Raw genomic sequence first — 15093 nt, 5'->3', positions numbered from 1 at the left:
ACCAACATAGTGACTCTGTCTGATGTCATATGCAATATTTTACATCTGAGTTTCCTACTTCTCCAAGCAAACCCTGCTCCTGCTTCTTGAAATGACTTGGCAATGTGTACCTCATGAGTTCTTAATTATAAAGGCCTTTTGAGGCCCCTGAGGGAGTTCAGCTTCTCTGTCATCCCTGCTTTAATAAGTTCAGATGATCTTGCTTCCTTCTGCCCACACTATTCCAATTCCAAGCATCTGTTGGAAGCCTCCAGATTCCAATAAGAGGCAAACTTTTACAAAATACTAAGGCACATGCATCTTTATTAGCTTTTGCCCTCGCTGTATCAAAATGCCATTGCACTTAGAATTGTGGTAATCTAATTTCAAACATCACATTGGCATTCCCTCTACAATAACGTTGTTGTTGTTCAGTTCTTTCATTTGTCTGACTCTTCATGATCCCATTTGGGCTTTTCTTGGCAAAGATATTGGAATGGTTTGTCATTTCCTTTTCCAGCTTATTTTATAGATGAGGAAATTGAGACAAATAGGGTGAAGTGACTTGCCCATGGTCGCAAAGTAAGTCTGTGAGGCCAGATTTGAACTCTTCCTTATTTCAGGACTGGCACTCTATTCACTGTGCCATCTTACTGCCCTAATACGACATAGTTCATAGGATTAAAGGCTTGATGGGACCTTAGAGATCAAATGAGATATCTGTACAAAGCTTATATGTCTGCACATAGTGTGCACTATATAAATGCTTATTTCCTTCCTTTCTTCATCCCCAATTTGCTTTGTGGTCATCTCCACATCCCTAGAATGCACTTCCTCTGTATGACTGCCTCATAGAGTCCTCTTCTTCCTTTAAGATACAGCTCAGGCACCATCTTCTGCATGAAATGCCCTCCCTCCCAACTACCTTGTATTTAACCTCTTTGTATATATTTGCATTTATTAACCTTATACTTATGCTGTATATATATATATGTACATATACATATACATGTGTGTAGACACCCCTCACACACACACACATTATGTGTGATTGTTTTCTCCTGTATTGGAATGTAAGCTCCTTGCAAGTAGGAATTTTTTCATTCTTTGTACTTTTACTCCCAGTGCCTAGTACAGTGGCTGACATGTGTTGTTGGCATTCAACCATTCAGTCGTGTCTCAACTAGGCTTTCATGGCAATGAGGCAATCATTTTATTTCTCCCAGATTGACTTCCTTCCCCACCCTCCCACACACAGCAGCTGCTCTTAACCTTCGCTTCTTTCCTCAAGCCTCCAATAATACTCATTCCTTCTCTCTACTTTTTAATATAAGGACTTCATATCATATTTATTGAAAATATTGGGGACAAGTCACTTAAGATCTCTAACTCCAAAGATGGTGGAGTGCAGGCAGACATGTAGCTGAATTCTTCCAACATTTCCCTCCCAACAATTTTAAAAATCATTCCTCAAATCAAATTTTTGAGTGGCAAAATCAACAAAAAGGTCAGTGAGACATTTTCCCAGCCTAAGATAATTTAGGAGGTTATCCAGAGAGGTTTCTGACACTGGGATGGGGGCTGGTCCAGGTTGTGGCAGAATCAGCAGAATCAGCACCCAACAATGGTAGCAGCAGCTTCAGGAGTTCTTAGCCCAAAGACAATGAAGGGGTGAACAATTAGTTGGAAAAAGATTACAGGGGACCCTTTACTAGCAATGTGTGCAGTTGGCAAATCTGTTACCCATAAGCAATTCTGGGTCCCAGTCCCATGTCAGAGAGCAGCACTTGTAGTCAGTCACAAGAAGCAGGGGCTGTGGTCACAGTTTCAAGGCAAAGAGGTACACTAGTACTTATAGCTGCAGGGGAGTGAGGGTCCTTTCTGTGTAAAGATCAGCATACATATTATATCAATGACCACACCTCACTCTAAATCATACCATCTTAGAAGCAACAAATACTTGCAGATCCCCAGAACTAGCTCTGAAAGCAGTAACACGTAAAAACCTGAGCTTGTGAAAGGGTTTCCTCACCTCCAGGTGAACAGAGCCCAACTTTAACATAAAGTCCAAAGTCAAGAAATAGGATGGAAAAATGAGCAAAGAACAACAACAACAAAAAAAATCTTCACCATAAAAAGTTGCTATGGTGGCAGGGACAACTAAGACATAAATTCAGAAGAGGAAAACAATGTGGAAACAGCTACAACCAAAGCTTCAAAGAAAAATACTAATTGGATCCAAGTTCAAAAAGAATCCCTAGAAGTGTCAAAGAAAGAAATAAGAATGGTAGAGGAAAAACTGGGAAAATAAATATAGTGATGCAATAAAATTATGAAAGGAGAATTAACAACTTGGTAAAAGAGGCATGAAGATACTGAAGAAAATAACACCTTAAAAAACAGAATCAGCCTAATGGTAAAAGAAGGACAGACATTCATGGAAGAAAAGAACTCCTTATAAAGCAGAATAGGTGAAATGAGAAAAGTTATAAAAACTTACCCCAAAAAATCATTATTTCTTAAAAGTTAGAATTGTGCAAGTGGAAACTAATGATTCCATGAGATGTCAAAAAAAACTATACAGAGTTGAAAGAATGAAAATAATTGAAGAAAATGTGAAATATCTCATTAGAAAAACAACTGACCTGCAAAGTAAGTTGGAGAGATAATTTAAGAATTATTGGACTACCTGAAATCCATGATTAAAAAAAGAGCCAGGATGTCATATTTTAAGAAATTAAGTAAAACTACCCTGATATCCTAGATTCAGTGGGTAAAATAGTAATTGAAAGAATCCACTCATTATCTCCTGAAAGAGATTCCAAAATAAAAACTTCCAGAAATGCTATTGCCAAATTCCAGAACTTCAGGGTCAAGGAGAAATTATTAAAGGCAGTTAGAAAGAAACAATTCAGATATCATAGAGCCAGAGTCAGGATCACAGGAGAAGTAGCAGCTTACATATTAAAGCAGTAGAAAGCTTGAAATAGGATATTCCAGAAAGTAAAGAAATTAAGATTATAACCAAGAATAGCCTATCTAGCTTTAGGGGAGAAACAGACATTTAATCAAACAGAGGACTTTCAAGCATTCCTGATTAAAAGATCAGAACTGAATAGAAAATTTAACATTCAAACACAAGTCTCAAGAGAAAGATAAAAAGATACATATGAAAGAGCAATCCTAAGAGATTCAATAAAGTTAAACTGTGTCTGTTTCTATATGGGAAGATGATATATGTAATTCCTAAGGACTTTATCATTATTAGAGGGCATGAATGTGAATCATTTATGTTGGGATGATCTCCAAAACAAATGAAGGGGTGAGAAATAAGGATGCAATGGAAAAGGGGGGAAAGGCAAGGTAGAATAAGGAAATTTTTCTCACATAAAAGAAGTGCATAGGAAAGAGCTTCTACAATGGACTAGAAAATGGGAGGTGCTGGATCATGCTTGAACCTCATTCTCATTGGAACTGGTTCAAAGAAGGAAGAATTTACTCAACTGGGAAATGAAAGGAGAGGGGGATAAGAGATATGGGCAGGGCATGAGGGAAATGATAAAAGGGAGGCAGGTTAAGGGAAGCACTTGTCAGAAGCAAAACAGATTTTTGAAGAGGAACAGGATAAAAAGAAGTATAAACAAGAAAATAGGGTGGAAGGAAATACATAGTATTCATAACTGTATATGAATGGGCAATCCATAAAATGAAAGCAGATTGCAGAATGGATTAGAAACCACAATCCAACAACTTGTAGTCTACAAGAGCCATTCTTAAAACAAAAAGACATACATAGAGTTAAAATAAAGGGCTGGATCAGAATCTATTATACTTTGGCCAAAGTAAAAAAAGGGAGGGGTAGCATTCATGAGCTCAGACAAAGCAAAAATAGACCTAATTAAAAGAGATAATCAGGAAAATTACATTTTGATAAAAAGTACCATAGACAATGAAATAATACCAAAACATTTTACAGTAAACTTCTCTGATAAAGGTCTCATTTCTTAAACATATAGAGAACTGAGTCAAATTTATAAAAATAAGAGCCATTCTCTGGTTGACTAATGGTTAAAGGATATGAATAGGCAGTTTTCAGAAGAAAGAATCAAAATTATCTGTAGTCATGTGAAAAAAAATGCTCCAAATCATTATTGATTAGAGAAATGCAAATTAAAACAATTCAGAAGTACTACCTCAGTCTATCAGAAATGACAAATGCTGGAGGGAATGAGGAAAAATAGGTACACAAATGCACTGTTGGTAAAGTTGTGAATAGGTCCAGTCACTCTGTAGAATAACTTGGTTCTATGCCCAAAGGTCTATAAAATTGTGCATCCCCTCCTACCTGGCAATACCACTACTACATCTATACAAGGACCTACATGTACAAAAATATTTGTAGCAGCTCTTTTAGTGGTGGCAAAGACTTGGGTACTGAGAGGATCATCAATTGGGTAATGGCTAAACAAGTTGTGGCATATGATTGTGATGAAGAACTGTTGTGCTGTTTCAGAAAAAACATGACAAGACCTGCATGAACTGATGCAGTGGAATGGGAAGAACCAAGAGATCATTGTGCACAGTAATAGCAATGCTGTAATGGTAATCAGCTGTGAAAGAATCATCTACTCTGATCCATACAGGGATCCAAGACAATTCCAAAGGACTCATAATTAAAAAAATGCAATTTATCTCTAGAGAGAGAGCTGATGAACGCTGAGATTTTCTTACTTTATTTTTTTGTGATATAACAAACATGCAAATGTTTTTCAGGATTTCACAGCTACAACTGATATATTGTTTGCTTCTCAGTGGATGCAGGAGGGAAATAATTTGAACTCAACATTTGAAAAAGAAAAGAATGTTAAAAAAATTTGTTTTGAAAAAAATTGAGGCTCTCCATAGATAATTCCCTCATCATATAACTATTCTATTTTATCTTACAATTTTTTCACGTTATGCCCAAACTTTTCCTCCTTTCCTCCAGTCTCTAATGAAGTTAGCCCTTCTCTTGTAAGGATCTACTCCTCTGTATGCAGCTTTGATTCCATCTTCTCTCATCTTCTTCATCAGATTGCCTTCATGGTCGTCACCCCTTCCCCTCTGTACCCAACCTCTTGGTGTCTACTGTTCTTTAATTACTGCTCATAAACATGTCCAAATCTCCCCCATCCTTAAACAACCCTCACTAATTCCTACCATGCTCACTTTTGCATCATATCTCTCTTCTGCCTTTCCACCAAACTCCTTGGAAAAAATGTTTACACTTGCTGCCTCTTCTTCTTTCCTTACTTAACCATGCACAGTCTGGCTCTTAACACTATTACTCAGTTGAAGCTGCCCTTTCCAAAGGTATCAGTGATTTCTAAATTGCTAAATCTAATAGTCTTTTCTTGTTCCACAATTCTTTGACCACTTTTTAGCATTTGCAATGGTTGACTACTGTCTCCTCCTATGTTATATCTTGTCTTTGAGTTTTGGTGTTACTTCCTTCTACTCCCTATGTTACCACTACTTCTCAGTCTTCTTTGCTAGAGCTTCATATGTGTCATGGCCATTAGCTATTGGATATATCTGAGACTCAAACCCAGATCTCTCTTCCATGTACCACATTTCCCTTTGAATGGGTCATAGAGGGAGTAACTCATCCAGACAGGGAAAAAGAATTGGACTGACAGAACCAATGCTTTTCAATTATTGAATGAGGTACAGAATTTCAGAGCCACCAAAAATTCAATAATATTAAGTTGTGGCAATTAAATCCAGCTTCACAATTCTGTTGTTTACTTTGTTACAGGATGAGGATAAACACAGCTCATAGGACACTTGGAACATCTGGCTTTGTGTATATCCCTTTTTCAATGCTGCCAATTTTATTATCTACCTTCTGACTTATTAAAATTGGCTGTATTAGCTACTTGGACAGTTTTATGATGTTTCCTTAGTCTATAAGGGGCCAATCCCTCATTCTCTGATTCTCTTTTGTTTTATTCTCTCTTGGCTACTTAACCACTGGTAATACAGGGTTAATGTCGGAACACTGTAAATTTTGGCTCCAGGATTTCAGGAACAGTTTGGATTTTATTGGCCTGAAGGTTTAGTAATGACCAGATCCAACGATGGGAGTACTTATGTTTATCTTTCTCTTCTGAACACATCCCTAGTGGCAGATGTTATCGTCCTTAGACTTGATGAGACCCAAAGAAAAATATACTGGAGTGATTTATGGGAAACCATTAAAGGGTCCAAATGTCTAAGCTTATCTAAATGATGACTCAGAGGAAGGAAGCTGGGGATGTCATAACTTCAGGGAAGTATATGATGAATAGGAACCTGGAAAAGAAAAGTTGCTTGATGCAAAGGGAAAGAACTAGGGAAGTATGTGCTGAGAAAGAGGGTATATCAAGCAGAGCTTTGAAAGCAATTTGGAATTATGCAAGTTGCTAGATTGTTTTTATATTTTCTCACAGAGATCCCATTGCTCTGATTGTATCTCAAGGAGCTTATTGAAAGCAAGAAAATGGTCACACGTACAGGAGTAGTCTTTGTATTATTTGTGATGACAAGAAATACAGGAGCCAAATATATACCAGAGACTGAGGGATAGCTGGACAAATTATGGTCTAGAAATGTAATGGGACGTTACTGCAACAGAAGTGTGATTCATGTGTAGAAGTCAGAGAAATATGGGGCAGCTCATATAAAGCAACACAGAGCAGGGAAAATATGATCCAGGGAATGATATACAGGATGATTATAGCATTGCAAATAATTGGGAGGCAGCTAAACAGGCTAATTCTTGGGGTCAGCATTAGTAGTATTCTGCCAAGTTAAATAACATAGTCCTCCTTTGGGGTGAACAATCCTCACTAAAGCCCCTCACCCCACTCTGGGCTATGCATTTTATTTGAGTGTCTTTTCAAAAGCTAAAACCAATGAATTGAACAAGAGGCATCATTTGAGAGAAATGGGAGAAAGGGACGAGAGAGGGGGAAATGCGGATATATTTGCATACAAAATTCATAGTGGTGTTGGTTTGCTTCTTAGATATCACTGGTACAAGAAAACTTTTCAGATCTGTATTTATCTCTCTATACTTGTGTGTGTGTGTGTGTGTGTGTGTGTGTGTGTGTGTATCAAAAGCTAGAATGATGTGGTTGGAGAGGTGCCAATGAGAAATACCCAAATAGGTCTCCTCTTGCCTTGTCATGGCACCATTTCCCCTTTTAAGATGTTCAGCTTTAAAGTCAAGAACCTGAGATCTTGTTTCTAGAGGTGCCTCTGTTAAAATGCACCTACAATCACGGACTCTTAGAGTCACAAGGCACTTTAAGTCCAGCCCTTTCATTTTAACAGATTAGGAAAACTGAGTCCAGAGAAGGGAGGTAACTTGCCTAAGCCGGACAGGGAGTTCATGGCAATGCCAGAACTAGATCCCATATATCTTGATTCCTACTTCTCATCTCACTGTACTATATATGCTGCTAGAGAAATTTTACCAGCTTTGTAGGATTGGGCAGGTTTCTTAATTTCTCTGAGACTATCTTTGTAAAATAGGGATAATATCTGTACTGCTAGTAAATGTCTGAAGCTGGAGTTGCATTCAGGCGTTGGACAGCTACATAATAGCACTGGATTCAGGAAGAACTGGGTTTGTATCTGGTAAAAAAGTCTATTCATTGAATGAGTGTATCTCACTCAAAGTAAGAATGTTATAAGACCTTAGTCTGAAAGGACCAGGGTTTCATATTGATCCTTGTAAGGCACCTTGTAAACCTTTCATTGCTGTATGATACTGTTGTGCCATCACCATTGATTGCGGCCTGAACTGGGCCAATGAACATGACATAATCCACCCAAACCCCAAATAATATCATAAACTCAACTGCAGTCTCTATTTCCATTAGCACTTCATAATTTCCAAAAACATTCGCTTCCCATCATGCTCTTATGTGGGAGTCACATTGTTGAAGTAGCTAAGTTACAGTGGCGTCCTTCTGATTTTGACAGATGAAATAAATGAAACAGAACTCTCAAGTGTTCCTCTGTTGTACAAGACCATGCCTGTCAGTTAGTAAGTGAAAGATTAGAACGAGATCCCCCAAATTCCATGAGGTCTTCACCAGTTATATCTTCCCAGGCACGTACGTGGATTGCTTCATGCAACCAGGAGTTGGCAGGTACAGGGTAGGACTGTGTTTGGCTAAAAGGGATATCCTTACATCTTGTCATAGTTTCATCAGTAGTTCCCAGAGGGATCATAGTCTGATGCCTGAAGAAAATCTCTGCCCCACAGCTTGAGCTCCTTTAGCCTGATGAATAGGGCTTAGCTGAAAAGGAAAATTCACATCGAACAATAACGTCTTAAAAAATCCCTCTTTTTCCCACCAAGGGAAGCAATATTGCTAACAGTTCACCTTTATGCAATGTTTCCCTGCTTCCCAAGGGCTTTCCTCATAATAACCTTGTAAAATAGACAATGCCAATGTTATCATCATCCCTATTTTATTTTTTAAATTTATATTTAATTTATGAAATAAAACAGGCATTTCCATAACATAGTATACTAATAAAGATGATTGCACATGAAACTGCAAATCTACTATGTACAATTTGCTATTCCTTTTAAATATACAACAAAGTTACCATGAAAACTTTAAAAAAATTTTTATCCCCTCTTCCCCTCCCTAGAGATGACCACTATTAGACACAGATAAGTATATTTACTTAAAAATTATTCTTTATCAGTTCTTTCTCTGGATGAAGATACATATGTCCTTTATAGTTAATTTGGGTATTTGTAATAGGTAAAATGACTTATTCACTCAAAAGCTGTTCTTCAAACAATGTTGCTGTGACTGTATACAGTGTTTTCTTGGTTCTGTCCATTTAGCTCTTCTTTATTTCATGCAAGTCTATTCATATTTTTCTAAAATTATCGAGGTCATCATTTCTTATAGCACAATAGTATTCCATCACAATCATATGCCACAATTTGTTCATCCATCCCCCAACTGACAGACATCCCTGTAATTTCCAGTTCTTTGCCACCACAAAGAGAGCTGCTATAAAAATTGTGGAAATATAGGTTCTTTTCCTTTTTCCCTAATCATTTGTGGCTGGTTCAAACCTAGTTTAATAACTCTTTGGGCATAATTCCAGATTGTTCTCCAAAATGATAACTGATGTTCTCAGAGGCTTGCTCAAGAGAATGACAAGAGTCTTGGAGGGCTTGGGCTATCCTGTTCTGTCTTTGGGTCCCTCCCCACCCATCACCCCATCCCCTGCTATAGTCACCCCCCACCCTGTACCAGAAACATGTCAGTGAATGTTTGTTGAATTGAATTAAATGAACCCAAACAAGGAGATCCCTAAATGCCCACCTAGAACAAACACAAGGGAATCATCCAGGAAATAATCCATGTAAGCATTTTAAACTTCCTCAAGAGAGTTCTGTTGTTAGATAGAGAAATGGCTGAAAGTTACTCTGGGAAGGCCTCTGACAAAAGCTCTTTTTTTAAAATAACTTTTTTATTTTTAACATTTATGGCAAATAAAATGTGCATTTCCAGAGAGAGAGAGAGAGAGAGAGAGAGAGAGAGAGAGAGAGAGAGAGAGAGAGAGAGTGTAGAAAATTATGTTACTGCAGGTGTCTGTTATGTACAGCTTATAAAGCAAGATTTTCTAACAGTAACGTCTCCAGACTTATTTATAGTCATTAATCCTATATCATAGGATGTTAGTCACACAAAACTTGAAAGAAATTGAAGGTCATATATGCCTGTCTAACAATTCTAAATTTACAGATGAGAAAACTGAGTTTCAGAGTGGCGAAATGACTTGTCCAGGATCACACAGCTAGTAGGTGTCTGAGGCTGAATTTGAACTTGCCTTCTACTCTATCCATCATATTCCATCAACTCCATAAAGTAAAGCAGAGGAACAGTCATATTTTTCAACTATTCAGTTTATCCCTTATTGATGGTATGAAATAGATGGCCTCATGACCCTGCTTTGCTGTCAATTTTGTGAAGAGGAGGCATCGCTTAGGTAGGCAATGCCCTTGTCTGACAGATCAAGGACAGATGGCAGTAATTAACAAATGTCCTACCTGATGGCCGCAGAGCAAGGTGGGACCATGAAGTAAGGAGCTGGTTTATGGGATTCATCTCTGTCTACACTGGACAAATGACTTTACTTGGCATTTGAAGCCTTTCATAAGCTGGCTCTCACTTACCTTTCTATGACAATTATACATTATTTCTCTTCCTCTACTTCTCCAGCAATCCTAGTATTCTTTCTCTTTCTTAGAGGCAGCATCCCATTTCTCATCTGAGTCTGTCCCCATGGCTGGAACATGCTCTCTCCTTGCCTCCACTTAAAATCCCAAACTTCCTTCGAAGTTCCTACCTGAGGTTTTCCTGATTTCCCCGGCTACTACTTACTGCCTCTCTTGAAATCACTTTGTATTTATTTTACATTCATCTTGGACTTATAAATATACATGTTTTTTCATTAGTAAGATATAAGTTTCTTGAGGCTAGAGACTAATTTGTGAGAGCATTTGGCACGTAGGAGTTTAATAAATGTGTACTGTTTGGTTGATTGGTTGTAGCTACCCCATGGCCATGGCATTTGTACTGTGCCTTTTGAGACTGCATGATCCTGTAAAACCTAGATGCCACATGGTCTTTCAGTGGGCATGTCATCTGGCAGCCATCTTTTTGTAATGGTTTACTTCTATAATTATACAGGGAGAAAACACAGAAGTTATAAGACTAAGAACTGAAAGACACTCAGAGGCTATCTAGGCTGAACTCTACATTGTAAAAATGAGCATCCTGAGGCACAGAGCAATATGGTAACTCATCTAGGGCTGTAGAGGTAATAAGGAGCAGTGCTGGAATATGAACCAGATTAACCAACCCCAAGCTCAGCATTCTTTCACCTACATCACACAGTCACTCTAGCAGCAAGTCTTCAATGCCTGCTGCATGTAGCCATTCAATTCAGTACAAATAAATAAAAAGAAAACTTACCCTTTGCGATTTCAGAAAAGATAAAGCATTTCCCCTCCTTGGGCAAGCCCGGCTCCCCATTCTTCTGGGACCAATTATCCACTCTGGGGGGGGGGGGGCGGTAATTTAGATCTCTTTCTTCTCTTCTTTCTTCTCTTTTGAACAGTAACTTCATTAGTAAATTCACCAGACTGGAGTAAAGGAAGGATGAAAGGGAGGACGGAAAAGAAGAAAAAGGGAAACTGAAGCCAGTAAATATTCTCATTAACAGTTGTGATTATGAGATTAGCAGAGAGGGGAGTGAAACTATTGGCTCTAAACAGCACTCTTGAATGATCTGTGAAATTTAATTTGCCATTATTTTATTTTTTCCTATGGCTCTATGATCTAAAGTGATTGATAGCATGGCCATTAGATTTAGTTTCTTTCAGTTTCAGCTAAAATTCTGCCTAAACTTTGTAAAAGTCCATATGAGTAGCTATAGATGTAGAGGAAGTTTGAAAGTATAACAGACTTAAATCCCTAGATAGCTGATAATTTTCAAAACCAGGAAGCTTCCCTGCAGAATTCAATGTGGTGCTGCTAACATGTTGGGTTGTCAAGAAGAAAGCACTGGGTAAGTTGTGAGAACATACTCCCTGGTGAACACCTTGGTGGTCTTATTTATATGGGCACATCTGGTGTGAGTTGTTTTGATCGCTATTTAATTCTCTTTCTACTCCCCCCACCCCTTTCTGCTAACACCTGCCAAAGTTGTTGTTAGGAAAAGGGAGTGTTCTGTCCTACTCCTTAGTGAATTGTGAAATGGAACTCAGCCATGACTGGCTGGTAGTTGGAGACAGGAGAGCAGGGAAGCAGAAGTGCAATGGAGAACTCCCACTCTCAGTCTCTATAAGAATAGAATTGCTTCCTTGACATTTCTCCAAAAGGAGGGCAAGGGGAAAAATCCATTCTGAGTTTCCCAATATACTCTGAGATCTGTTTTCCTTTGTGACTACCCTTCAAACATGACCTTGTATTTGTTGTATTTGCTTATTTGCATGTCTCGCTCAATAGAATGTTGAGGGTAGAGATTGTCATGTATGTCTTAGTGTCCCTAGTGCCCAACACAAACAAATGGTATGTGATTGAATGGTACAAAAACAAATGGTTGTTGTCCTTCATTCCCAAAAAGGACCAAAATGACATCACTATGTATTGGGGTCAAGTGCAGTGTGTCTGACTGGCTGACTGGACCAATACAAGCTCAGAAGTTCTACCACAGTCCAGGCAGCTATGATCCATATGAATATTTGGAGTGGAGAGATATCTCTAAATGTGCACATCTCACATTTCTTTTGAGCTACTGCAGTTCTGCTTTGCTCATTGAGCTCAGTGCCTTCTTTGATGCAGGCGCCATGCTAAGCAGTCCTGTGCCAGTGTCTCCCGTGTCTCACAATAGGTTCCAAAGTTCTACAGAGAGACGGTCTCTGTATTGCTTCTTCTGACCTTCCTGTGAGCACTTGCCTTGCGTGAGTTCTCCATAAAATAGTCTATTAGGCTAACATACATTTTGTTCATGTGTATACGTTTTTTCGTACACAGTAAATGTTTAAGGAATATTTGTTCATGGATTGTTTCTCTTAAAAAATGAATGTGTTGATTTTCATTTACATCTTTGAAGTGGCTTTTCATCAACCAAAAATACTCTTCTTTGTAACAACAACGGCAAAACGTTAAACAAAATAAACTGCTGCATAGACCATATCTAACAACGTATGCCTCACTTTATGCCTACAGTCCGCTACCTCCCTTCTGAAAAGGTGGGAGAAATATTCTACTGCCAGTCTTCTTCTTTACTTTAATCTTCAAGATTGATCGGGTTAACATTTCTATACAACTTCTGAGCAGAAAGTACCCTTAGAGAGCATCTGCTCCAATCTTTGATGCTTTGAGGGAGGAAACAAAGTTATTTTCTCATATTAGTGTGAATGAATCAAAGCATTTGCATTCAGTCACATTAAGGCAAATGCATGAAAATACTTGTATTCTGCATAATGCTTTGTTCTGTATCTCTTGGCAAATGGGAGAGATGTGTCAAATGAAATGGATTTGGAACTGGTGGACCAAGAGGATGGTCATTAATGCGTTGCTATTAATTTAGAGAGTGATCTCTAGGGGAGTGTCTTAGGGATGTGTTCTTGGCCACTCACTGTTCAACATTTTAAATTTGTTACTCATGAATGACATGTTTATCAAAATGGCAGATGGCCCAAAGCAACAAGAGGGAGCCAACACTTTAACTGACTGGTAGGATTCACTAAGATTTCCCCAGGCTAAACCAATGAAGATGGAATTCAGTAGGTAGAAATCTAAAGTTTGCCTCTGGGGTCAAAAAAACGAACTGCTCAAGTACAGAACTGGGGCAGTATGGTTAGGCAGTAGTAGTTTGTGTGAAAAATATTGGAGAGTTGGAGTGAGCTCCGTATGAATCAGCAGTGTTACATGACAGCCAAAAATTAAAAATACAACCAGATAAGCTAAAGAGCTCTTATGCTCTATTAAGGAAGGTATATTATAGGTAATTGTTTTATTTTTTTCTGCTGTCCTGGTGAGAAACAACATCTGGAGTGCTGTGTCCAATACTAGGTACCACATTTTGGGAAAGCTAGAAATGCACTGGAACATATCCGAAGAGAGGGATCAGGATGGCAGTAAACATTTCCTGAACACCTGCAATATGCCGGGTGCTATGAGAAGTACTAGAAATAAAAAGAAAGGCAAAGAAGAATGAACCATGAGAAGCAATGGAGAGCACAATAATGAACAATAACATAGTAATAGCTGATTTATGTAACATGTAATAACTGTATATGATGTGTATGGCTATCTTATCAATATAATCGTCAATTCCTATTTCACATATATATATATACATATTGCAAATAGTAAATTTATATAACACTTTAAGATTTACCATATGCTTTATATGTTATATTATTTGATCCTCACAACAACCTTATAAGGTAGATGCTATTATTAATCTTAATTTTGCAGATAAGGAAACTGAGGCTAAAAGAGGTTAAGTGGACTTGACCAGCATCACATAACTACCATGCATCTTATCCATGCCTAAATGTATAAACATTGTCCCACTTAAAAGGCAGTATACTCCTTGAGGGCAGGAACTGTTCTACCTTTTTTTCCCTTTCTCAGATCCTAACACAGAGCTTGACACAACAGAGCTTGTTATTTAATTAGTTGGTAGAAGTCTTCTAGGCTTGGAGGACCCTGACAGAGTTTGGATAATGGATGTCAGAGAAGGATTTTGATAGAGAAATCCATTCTACTCCACACTAGGATAACACATCTACCAAATACCTGGAACATTGCTTTATACCATATAAACACTTCATAAATACTTGACTGACACAAGTTATGTCTATTCCATTAAGTGGCCCTAAAGGCTTAGAGCATCTCGTAATTGGAAACCACTTCTTTTTTTCCTGTATTTGTACAGCACAGATTGCCTTTGACAAGTGGTCCTTGAATGTAGCCCAAGATCTCTGGTAGAGAAGGTGACTTGGAGTCCTTCCTTTTAGGTACCTTCTCAGTTTTCTTCCTTTTTTTCTTCTTTTTAAAAATTAATTTATTTTTAGTTTTCAACATTTATTTCCAGAAGATTCTGAGTTCTAAATTATCTCCCCATCCCTCCCACCCCAATGTGGCATGCACTCTGATTACCCTTACCCCCAGTCTGCCTTCCCTTTTATCACACCCCCCCCAATCCCATTCCCCCTTACTTTCTTGAAGGGCAATATAGATTTCTGTACTCCACTGCCTGTATATCTTATTTCCCAGTTGCATGTAAAAACAATTTCTAACATTTGTTTTTAAAACTTTGAGTTCCAAATTCTCTTCTTTCTTCCCTCCTCACCCACCCTCATTGAGAAGGCAAGGAATTCAATATAGGTTATACATGTATAGTTATACAAAGTACTCCCACAATAGTCATGTATGTTGTGAAAGACTAATTATATTTCCCTCCATTTAATCCTGTCCCTGCCACTTATTCTATTTTCCGCTTTGACCTTGTCACTTTTCAAAAGGATTTGCT

General features: G+C 38.1%; 1 protein-coding gene and 1 long non-coding RNA gene across 3 annotated transcripts in view; one reads left to right on the top strand and one right to left on the bottom strand.

Moving 5' to 3' along the window:
* The window catches only part of CPNE4 (copine 4), a 433799-nt gene that overhangs the window by 139647 nt on the left and 279059 nt on the right, over positions 1 to 15093 (top strand). The window lies entirely within an intron of this gene.
* Positions 7873 to 11636, bottom strand: LOC140532625 (uncharacterized). Its single transcript, XR_011976602.1, has 2 exons — positions 11019 to 11636; positions 7873 to 8309 (listed from the first exon to the last, which is right to left on the bottom strand). It is a non-coding gene; the product is annotated as an uncharacterized lncRNA (long non-coding RNA).

This window comes from Notamacropus eugenii, chromosome 3 (genome assembly GCF_028372415.1).
Source record: "Notamacropus eugenii isolate mMacEug1 chromosome 3, mMacEug1.pri_v2, whole genome shotgun sequence".
In the NCBI taxonomy this organism is placed as follows: domain Eukaryota; kingdom Metazoa; phylum Chordata; class Mammalia; order Diprotodontia; family Macropodidae; genus Notamacropus; species Notamacropus eugenii.
This window is presented reverse-complemented; position numbering and strand designations above follow the sequence as displayed.